Below are 9,682 nucleotides of genomic sequence, written 5' to 3'. Positions count from 1 at the left end.
TTGCCCAAAGACCGCAGCTACCAGGTGACAGGTCGGAATTCAAATGCAGGACAGCAAGATGCTTGCTAGCAGATCATTTCAAACGAGCATGCCTGGCACGCAGTAAACACTCCGTAAGTGGTGTCGTCTGCTACCGTCAGTGTTCTCAGAAAGGCTCTGGCCCATCCTATCTAGAATCATCACTCCATTGCACGCTTGCCACTGGAACCAACTCTTTGCTCTGGAGTTAGGATAAATCATTGCTGGCTTCAGGCCTTTCTCCATTAAAAAAACATACCCATGGAGACAATGAATACAGTGAATTTCCACCGTCATCACGCCTTGGTGTCAATCAGAAGGAATGTCCCACAGGAAGGCTAGGACTGGGCATTCCTCTCTACCTATCACACGATTTGATGAGCACAAGGTGCTGTGGTTTGATGTATAGAGTCTGCCTTTCTTAAAGGAGCCCTGATTGTGGACTGGAGGGGTCTGTGTGAATGACTGCCCTGAGGTCAGCCTGGCAGAGGGCAGGATGGCTATCTCTCCACTGTGGCTACAGCTGCCTTTGGAGCTTTCTCGGGAATCCCCAGTGTCTACTGATAGAACAAATGTACACAAACACACCAGAGCCAGCTCCTGCCGGAAACAGACTCTGAAAGCTACAGCGACCAGGCCCAGAAAAGTCCCCCCCCAGGCCAGCTCAATTCCCACCAGCAGGGGTCACACCTGAGCAGCCAGAAGGTTGAGGGGCCCTGAGAGTCTGGCCTACCAGCCAGCAAACCTTTGTATGCTGAGGGTGTGGCACACACTTAGTCAGCACGTGGAAGGGGAACTGGAGGAGAACATTCCACTGAAAGGAGGTCCTGGTGGACTGGGGCCAACTCCCCAGGAGCAGAGGAAGCAGCCAGCACCCTGGATGGGCAGAAGCAAGACCAGGGTAAGCTACACTACAAATTGTGCCTCTGCAGGCGGCTGCCAATGCCACCTTAACGAGGTGTCTCAGACAACCAGAGGCAGCTGTTCACCAGATGGCCCTTCCCCGCTAGTGGCAGGAGGCTATGTCACATCCCCTGGAATGCCACCCCGGTCAGATGGCCAGATGGAAGCTGAAGAAGCCCTGAGTCAGTCCTGGAACCAGAGCCCCCACAGTGGGCCATGACCCGTCCCAGCTGAAAGAGTGGAGAGGGCCCTTTCCATAGCCATTTGGGTTCTGATTTTTTATTCTTTCCCTCTGGAGGAGGAGCCAAAGGACCTTCCTCAGCAAGGGAGGTGGTAGGAACGGGGGTGAATGTCACAGGCTGGGTTTGGATGCTTTTGTGGTAACTCAGAGCCTGAGCACGAGGCATATCTGAAAAAAAAAAAAATCTTGAATAAAACATGGAAAATGAAGTCCACCTTCCAGCGTTTTTCTCATAGCTGGGAGTTGGGGCCTCTGTGGCAGCTGACTTCATTTTCCCCTTAGCATCTGAGGTCCTCACAGCAGGCAGACCCAGCTAGACTTCAGATGACTCCATCCACAGGGGAACAGGATTCAAATTGCCTCCTGATAACCTCTCAGGACATTATTTTCCCCCTTCTGGTTAATTTCTATTTCAATGTTAAGCAGAGACCTTTCTTCCCTCTCGGCTACTATCCCATTTATTAGTAGTTTAATTTAGAAAAGGACTCTTTAAAATATTCCATTGAAATAATTATCCTGGCTTGGGAGAGGAGCCCCAGCCACAGTGGGTGGTTTGTGTTGCTCTGAGGCTATGAGGCTGGCACTGGCTCCCTGGTGAGTGATGGGGACACACCCTGTGGTCCGGGGCTAGAGAACAAGGGCTGGAGCACAGCGCCCTGCACCTAGCTCTTTGTTGGGTCAGAGCCCGGGTGGGCTGTGTGTGGGGGGAACAAGATGGGTATACCCACAGAGAAGGGGCTGAGGTGGGAGAGGGGGGGCATGGGGGCTGACCCCAGGCAGGACCGAGACCTGAGCTTACAGGTGCAGGACAATCCCCAGGATGTCTTGCTGCCCTCTGTCTCCAAAAGAGGTGGAAATCCTCACCCGTGCTTAGCATTCCCCTACCTCTGCGGCAAGGAATCCTGCTCCCTGAGGGTGACCACTTGGTCCCCGGCCCTGACTCTGCCCCAGGACAAAGTACAGAAAGGTCTGTTGAGAGTCAGCAGGTGAGGTCGGAAGAGGCAGGCTTTGAGGCAGACAGAATGAATCCAATTCAGATCCCCCACTCACTGGCTAGGTGACCATGGGCAAGTGAGTTAATTTCTTTTTGACTTACTTTCTTCCTCTGAAAGCTGGAGATAATGATAGCTACCTGGAAGTATTTTCTAAGGAGAGTGTATGTGTGCAGGAAGAATGGCCAGGGAGGGGCCTGTCAAGTAAGTGCTCAATAAAAGTCCTTTTCTGCTTCCCTTTCCATGTGAGTAGGGCCAACGGAGAGGGCCCAGAGCTCAGCCTCGCATCATTGGCTGCCAGCCCTATTGCTACCTAATGCTCTTTCTGAGTCTCCTACTTGAAGGGACATGATGCACAGGGAGACAGAGCCCCAAACCTGGGACAAGGCCAGCCTGAACAGAAGCTGGACAGACGCTGGGTATCCACTGGGCACAGCCCCTGGAGGCCACGTAGGAAAGCACCCACAAGCACCTACATTTGCATAGTGTTCTATAAACCTCAAAGCATCTTTGCCTATGTTTCAGCATTTGCCTAATATCACTCTTTGAGGTAGATAGAGCAGGTATGCCTTTTATCTTTCTCGTTTTACAGATGAGAAACCCAAGGTTTCAGCAGTTTCTATAACTTGCTCAAGGTCACAGAGCTAGTGAGATGCAGAGTTGGGGTTCAAACCCACTTCTTCCGGCCTCTAGTCCAGTACCCTTTTCACCACACCCTGTTAACAAGCATCTTTCCACTGAAGCTGCTTCTGAGGCTGAGGAGGAGATAAGATTCCGTTCAAGGTTAACCACAGCCTCTGAGTTGGAAGGACTGGGGTGGGGGCTGACCTCTCTGGACTGGCTTGTTGATTTAGTGCTAGCTTGACCCCTTCAATTAGCTGCTGGACAGAGCCAGGCCCAGGAGAGACGAACGGCAGGGCTTAATGGAAATGGGGATGCTGGTGATGATATGAACAATCTGAATTATGGTCTCAATTTGCACAGAGTCTGATGGATTTGCAATAATTCCAAACCAGGTCAAGTGTCTGTGTCTTCTCTTTTGCTGATCTCACACAAGGTATCTCCATTTGTCAGGCTCCAACTCCCTCTCTCCCAGAAGCTGCCCGTCCCCTCTTCCCTGCTGCTTTTGCAAAGTTTTCTGAGTTCTGTCTGCAGTACTCTGACCTGAGTGCACCTCTAGAGCTGGGCCCAGAGCGACGGAAGCTGCTACTAGCATGGCACGGTCCTGGGAGTTTTGAGGACACCCACAGAGACAGACGGTGCACACGAGGTGAGAAAAGGGTCAGCTCTCCATCATCTCGAGGCCTCATGCTATGGTCATTTTGTTTGTTTTGAGATAGAGTTTCACTCTTGTTGCCCAGGCTGGAGTGCAATGGCGCGATCTCGGCTCACTGCTACCTCCGCCTCCCGGGTTCAAGTGATTCTTCCGCCTCAGCCTCCCAAGTGGCCGGGATTACAGGCACCTGCCACCATGCCCAGCCAATTTTTTGTATTTTTAGTAGAAACGGGGTTTCAACATGTTGGCCAGGCTGATCTCAAACTCCTGACCTCAGGTAATCCACCCACCTCGGCCTCCCAAAGTGCTGGGATTACAGGTGTGAGCCACTGTGCCTGGCCTTGTGATCATTTTTAAGACAAGGGGATGGCATAATTTGGTGTCTTAGGGGATCATCTTGTGTAGGTGTAAAATGGCTACAATTAATGGATGCAGAGATACAGTTGCATGTAGTCCTCCTAGTACCAGGAACTAGGATAGCAAAGGCCTGAAGCAGATGCCAGACCCTCCTCCAGGCCAAACCAGGGATAAATGACCCATTCCACAGCTCATGAGCACTCTTAGACCTGGGCACTGACACCAGCTACACTGTATGGCACCCTGGGCAAGCCTGTTCATGGTTCTGCTCCTTCCTTCTTAACCCTTGGTATGAATTAATCTATATAGATTGCTAGATAATCCACAATTGTTGGATGAGCATCAGCTATACACTTGGCTCTGGGATGGGTGCTGTGGGATAAAGAAGACTTTTTAAAAATAACTATTATTAGTATCATTTATTGAACACTTATTATATGCCAGGTATTGTGCTAAATACATTACATACATTACCTCTTCCTTTCTCATTTTTTTTTTTTTACCTTAAAAGGTAAGGTCTATTATCATCTCCATTTTATAAAGAAACAGAGGCCCAGAGAAGTTAAGTAACTTGCTAACGATGACATAACTGATAAGAGGAAGAGACGCAATTTGCACTCAAATTTGTCTTGGTCTCAAAATACGCTCCTGACCACTAAGCAAAGATACCATCCCAACCTTAAGGAGCCTAAAATCTAATAGGAATGAAAAAACATAGTGCACAAGGAACACAAGGATAATGAAGCAAAACAGCAAAGAAGATGGTACTCTGTGCTGTGCAGATGAGAGATGCTTGGCCTTGAGGGCGAAGAGAGAGCGTCATGGGTCAAATTAATGAAGAAACTTTTGAGTAAGCCTTGGAGCGTGGGAAAACTGAGGCAGGGAAAGAAAATGTATCTAGTGAACAGAGTAGAGCAGAGAGGCCCCAGCAGGGACTTGGGGCATGGGAGGAAGAAAGCCTAGAGAGAACACTTAGAGCCACATTAGGAAGGAAACCTTGAGTGCTTGGATAAGGAATATAAAATTGATCTCTTGGGCAATGCAGAAGAGCCTTCAGCTGAGAGAATATAGGGGCATGACTGAATCACAGTGTGGGGAGCAAAGAGCTCTTGCCCCACCTGGGAGACACAACCTTCCCGGCACTCAACACCCACACTGAGCAGCCACTGCAGTAGTCTATAAGACAGAATGTGGAGACTCGTGAATAAGAGGACCCATTAACAATCCCCACCGTCTGGGTGACAGAACGTTAAGACAGAGAAAGACAAGAGAGGAGAGAGAAGGACAGGGTGGGACTGAAAGCAGAAAGATGACATAAGCCAAGCCCTGAGGCCTGGGGAAGGCTGGGGGACACCCATGGCCATGAAGCTGTCTGAAAACCTACAGGTGAGAGGGGATCACCAGAATGCACCCTGGGGCCAAACACTCCCAAGCTGGGGAACTGGAGAAACTGCTTTGTACAGCATCGTGACCCAGCTCACTCCTGAGCAGTGGGCTCTGTAAGAGCCGAAAGACTCTCTTCTTGTGGAAGCTAAGATTGGTAGTAGCCAAGCCAGCTGGAGTACCTGTTCAGCTATCACAAAGGGCAAGACGGGTGGAAGTGGGAGCTAAGTTTTCACAGCTCCAGTTCCCCTCCAGCAGGGGCTGTGGGTGGCAGGGGCATGCTGAACAGCAGGTTTGGCTGGCTGCTCCAGACCATCAGCCTTGACCGACCCAAACAGGAAATATCATCCATTGGTTCTGCAGCAATGGCTGGTGAGCCCCACATGCTATCTGTCCCACCAGACAGAACTGTGCCTTATGGAGAAAGAGCAACTGACATGTTCTCTATGGGAAAGGTACAAGTAGGAACTGGAGGTGGGGTGGGAAGAGCTCACAGGACTTAAGCTAGCCCTAGCCTAGCAGAGGTCAAGCACTATAGAAAGGCACCTTTAAATCATTCCTTGGAGGGATCTGAAAGTCATGGTTGACTTCCTGACAAAAAGAGTTTGGTGAAACTCTTAGAAATCATTAGTTCAACACTTTACAATTGACAAGGTCTTTTACTTACATTATCCCACCTAGTTGCCACTATAACCCTTTGAAGTAGACAAAAGAGATATCACTCTCCGCATTTTACAAATGAAAAAACAAAAAAACAAAAAAAGAATGATCAGAGAGGACTATGTCTTGCCCAAGGTTGCACAGCTCAAGAGTAGGACTGCAGGGATTCATTCCTGGGCTCCTCTCTTCATAGCCCTTTTTTCTTTATTAAACCCTGTTGCCTACTCTACAGTGACTGTTGGATTTGAAGAAAGGCAAGACCAATCCTAGAAAATAAGAACCTTAACTGGTCGCTCATCTTGCACAGAAATAGTTTGTTTAATATGTTTAGTTTCATAATGGGTTACCCTGTTATATCCCAGAAAGGAGGAGGTACACATGAACTGAGGAGAAGGTAAACTAAGATCCATTAAGTCTATTGAATGGGCTGGGTGTTATATCTTTATTTAACATTCACTATTTATTCATCCATACATTCTACAATTATATTCCTGAAAGGTAGGTACTACCCTAGGCATAGGGGCACAATGAAAACACAGAAGACATGACTCCTGTCCTCATAGAACATAAATTCTAGTAAAAATTATAGAAAACAAACAACCAAAAATACCCTTCTGCATTATGCTAATGAAACAAAGAAATAAAAGACTAAGGTAGACAATGGAAGGAAAGAGGGTATGTTCTTTAGATACTATAGTTAAGGAAGGCCTCTGTGAGAAGCTCTCATTGTAAAGAGATCATAGAAGATCATTTCAGGCTGACCATCTTGAATAGTGGGCCACACTCAGAGAACGAAGAATCTATAGAGTATTTAAATAAAGTCAGATTCACTGGAACAAACAGAATTGGGAATCCCATCCCTAAAGGGGTGAACGTAAGGACAGATGGTATAGTACTGTGTTAGGCAGGGGAAAGAGTTGGGTTTACTCACACTGCATTAAAGGATTTTATACAGGTAGGTGGCATGATCTAACAGATATTTTAGGAAGGTCATTTGTATTGCTGTTTCGGGAATACAAGGGGTAAAGTTGAAACAGGAAGCCTAGTTAGAAGAGTATTTCAATCATTCTGTTGGAAAGTGATGGCAGTGTGGATTGGTGAAGGCAGTAGAAAATGGCAAATGAATGCAGAATCTATTTTGGAGGTATAATTGACAGAATTTGCTGTTGGATTAGAAAGGTAGGAGTTAGAGAAAGGAAAGAATCAAGAACAATTTCTAGAGTTCTAATTTAGGTAATTGGATGAGTGGCAGTGACATTTATTGAGACAGAGCAGGCAAGGCAAGAGAGGTTTTGAGTGAAGATGTGGGAGTGAAGAGTTCTCTTTTGGACTTGTTAACTCAAGATGTCAGTGGGACATTCCGGAGGAGATGTGAAGTAGATATTTGGATATGAAAGTCTGGAGTTCAGATGATAGGGCTGGGCTGGAGAGACAAATCTGACAATTGTCAGTACCTATGTGGCATTTTAAAGTCACAGGAATGAGAATATCTAGAAAGAGAACGTAGAGAAGGGAAAGGAGGTCTCATGATCTAGCCTCAAGGAAGTCCAGCGTTTAGAGGAGGAGAACCCAGCAAAGAAAACTAGGAGTGGATCACGGAGTAGAAAAAGAAAACAAACACAGGAGCCAAGAAGTCACAGCATCCACAAAGAGTTTCATGTTTCAAGAAGGAAATATAAACAACAGTGTCAAATTCTGCTGAGAGGTCAAGAGGAGGACTGATTTGGCCACTGGAAAGTCATCAGTGACCTTTAGAAAAGCAGTTTCAGTAGAGTGTGGAAGCAGCCAGATGGGAACGAATTGAGTTGTAAATATGAGGTATGAGACCAAGACAAACAACTCCCTCCCCTACCCACCAAAAAAAAAAAAAAAAGAAGAAGGAAAAACAAAAAGGAAACACTGGGTGAATTGCACAGGGTTGAGGGAAGGTTACTATATTCTTGATGTTTCATAAGTCAGGAGACGCTAGAACATGTTTGTATGATGCAAATGATTCAGTACAGTGGAAGAAATTAATGACACAGTAGAGACAGGGCATAACCAAGAAACACAATCTTTAAGAATGTAGAAGGAGGCAGAACCAGAGCATCTGAGAATTGACTTTTAATAGGGAAGAAATTAATAATTTCTCCATTATAATAAGAGAGAAGGAGGAAATGGTTGCTGATGCAGGTGGATTTGTAGGATCAATAGGGAATTAGCATCCAGTAGCTTCTATTTCTTCGGAAAGGATTGAGGTCACCCATGGAGAATGAGTGCTGATAAGGGAATATGGAATTTGAAGAGGGAGGAAAAGATGTGAAATGATTATGTTGGAAAATGAAGAATAAGTCTATTAGAACACAGTAGAGTTGCCAGGCAGCTATGATTCCCCAACTGAAATGTGTCATCATGAATTAATTTCTTTTAAAAAAAACTTTGTTTTGTGGCTTTCTCCATTAGTGCTCTGCTGCTCAGAAACAGGCATGGAGAAGGAAAGTTGCACTTAAAAGCCCTACAGGAGTTTCGCAAGACAAAAGTTTAATGAAAGGAGAGAAGAGCACAGGAACTGAAGGTATTTGGTAAGGAACTGTCATGAAAAACTATAGAATTTGGGCTGGACTAGGAAGTAAAGCTAAGCAGGTGCTGGTGGAAATGAGGAATGAGTGGGGTCAAAGGATTAAGGATCTCCAAGAAGGCAAAGATTTGTAAAAGAGGAGGTATTGGTGCAAGGAAGGTAGAACAATTGGTAGGTTGGAAAATAATGTGTTTGAAATTGAGATTTGCAAAGTGGTATAGTTTCTATTGCCTGCAAGGCAGAGTATGGTCATAGGAATGAGGAGGACCACAGAAAAAAAAACAGAAAAAAAGCATGGCTGGACTTAAGAAGGTCAAGAAGAGGGGCCCAGGTGTTGAATGGCTCATCCCTCTGCTTAGCTTATGCTCTGTTAGAGGCAAGTGGAAGATGTGTACATACCTTCACATGAATCCGCCATCTTTCCAAGATGTAAATGCCTCACTTGAGATAAGAAGCGTCCATATGACCTGTTTCAGCATTACTCAAACTTGTTCTTTATGGCTAAACAACTCTCAGGCATGGTACTCTTTATGGAGCATCATGAAATATGGACATATTAAACTTAAAATCGCTCAACATAAAATTTTTTTACAATATCAGACACCATCTAAAACTAGATTTTAGCTTCCATAAGTGGCGCATCTGGTGTCAAAGGCTTAAGATAATGAATTAAAGTGGAGAAATTCTATCCACTCACTTACTGTTTTCCGAGTACTAGGAAAAAGACACCCATCTCCTGTCTCTCATTCTTCCCTTGAGAATGATGTATACTTGAGGCTCTGCCTAAATGGGTCTCCAGGGCTCTGAGAGGAAGGGGAGAGACTCCTGGCCTAGGAAAGGGGGAACTAAGGGGCTCCACACTCAGAGACCTGGAAATAAATGGAGCTAGAGCTTCTTGCTCTTGGTGCTCTAGGAAGTGAATCAAAGGAGGGGTTCTGAACAACAAGCCAGCCCCATCCACACTTCTAGATAGATCACATGAGAACTTCAGGTAATTGCCTCATCTTACCTGGCACATGTTTGCTAATTTTATTACACAGCTTCTTTCTTTCTGTTAACTAGTGGTTTTAAAATATCTTAAAGTAGATCGAGACTATCCTGGCCAACATGGTGAAACCCTGTCTCTACTAAAAATACAAAAATTAGCTGGGTGTGGTGGTGCACGCCTGTAGTCCCAGCTACTCAGGAGGCTGAGGCAGAAGAATCACTTGAACCAGGGAGTCAGAGGCTGCAGTGAGCTGAGATCACACCACTGCACTCCAGCCTGGGGACAGAGCGAGACTCTGTCCCAAAAA

The 9,682-nt window shown here is 46.1% G+C and overlaps 1 long non-coding RNA gene across 1 annotated transcript in view; it reads left to right on the top strand.

Annotated features, from left to right (window-relative positions):
* The first annotated feature begins 793 nt into the window (after positions 1-793).
* Positions 794-9,682, top strand: part of LOC105537422 — a 24,387-nt gene continuing 15,498 nt past the window's right edge. The window contains exons 1-3 of the long non-coding RNA XR_001005709.1: positions 794-919; positions 3,229-3,424; positions 8,273-8,384. This is a non-coding gene — a long non-coding RNA (uncharacterized LOC105537422). The remainder of the gene's footprint in view (positions 920-3,228; positions 3,425-8,272; positions 8,385-9,682) is intronic.

This window comes from Mandrillus leucophaeus, unplaced genomic scaffold, assembly GCF_000951045.1.
Source record: "Mandrillus leucophaeus isolate KB7577 unplaced genomic scaffold, Mleu.le_1.0 Scaffold172, whole genome shotgun sequence".
NCBI classification, from domain to species: Eukaryota; Metazoa; Chordata; class Mammalia; order Primates; family Cercopithecidae; genus Mandrillus; species Mandrillus leucophaeus.
Note: the sequence above shows the minus strand (reverse complement) of the source record. Positions and strands in the feature narration are given on the sequence as shown.